The sequence below is a fragment of the Penaeus monodon genome, chromosome 32, assembly GCF_015228065.2.
Source record: "Penaeus monodon isolate SGIC_2016 chromosome 32, NSTDA_Pmon_1, whole genome shotgun sequence".
NCBI classification, from domain to species: Eukaryota; Metazoa; Arthropoda; class Malacostraca; order Decapoda; family Penaeidae; genus Penaeus; species Penaeus monodon.
Window position 1 is genome coordinate 18,195,141 of NC_051417.1, and position 852 is coordinate 18,195,992.

At 42.8% G+C, this 852-nt stretch overlaps 1 protein-coding gene across 1 annotated transcript in view; it reads left to right on the plus strand.

The window, feature by feature from the left end:
• Window positions 1-852, plus strand: part of LOC119593701 — a 41,071-nt gene that overhangs the window by 2,892 nt on the left and 37,327 nt on the right. The gene's annotated exons all lie outside the window — the stretch shown is intronic.

An 852-nucleotide genomic window follows, 5' to 3' on the forward strand; every position in this document is an offset into this window, starting at 1 on the left:
CGCGCGTGTAGGGCTTCGCACATTGGCTTCTATACGTCGTTGTACATTTACGTTGATACCTGTGAATAATTAGGGCCATTTGTCGTAGCATGAAAAATCAAATTTATTCAAATTGCACGAGGAGTCAAGAATAATGATATTATAATGCGATGTTTGTGGTCTTGTTCGTAACGCGATCACGCTGGCGCCACTCAAAATACTATTAAATTTTCTGGTTATGTTATAAAGCTTATCTTAATGAGGTTTCTTTTCCACATTGTTGATATGAAAGCTTTAATTCCCACTGCAATATTTTAGCAACAAATTAGTTTTCTATTTGTCCAATTTTAAGACATTTTCTTTTATCATTGCAATCTACATCATAAAACAAAACTTTTACTCTAGTGGTCATCCAACTTAAATGTTTTGACGGCCGATTCCTCGCCATCACACAAATTTCATAAAACCGAGGACCTGACCTTCCCCTTCCTAATGACAAGATCACAAAACATTTAGCGACTGACCGCTTTCTTTGCGTAATGCATCATGCAAGAGCTCTTACTCCACGCGAATGTCAAAGGTTTATTGTCCGGGATATTAGCGGCGACCGAGGTGACCACATCACGTCTTTCATGTTTTCACTTCTTCTGTCGGTCTTGTCGCCTCGCCTTTCGTCACAGAGGATGTGAATTTTGAAAAGAAATGGCGATAATTATATGCTCTTAAAGACCGGTGGCGAAAGCGAACGGGAAGTGGAGTGAAGCGTCTTCGAGGGATGCGAGGACGGCGTTTAGGGGAGGGCGCGAGTGGGCGTGAACGAGAGCCGCGGCAGCTGCGTCGAAAAGTGGGCGGGGGTTTTGTTTCTCTGAAGGC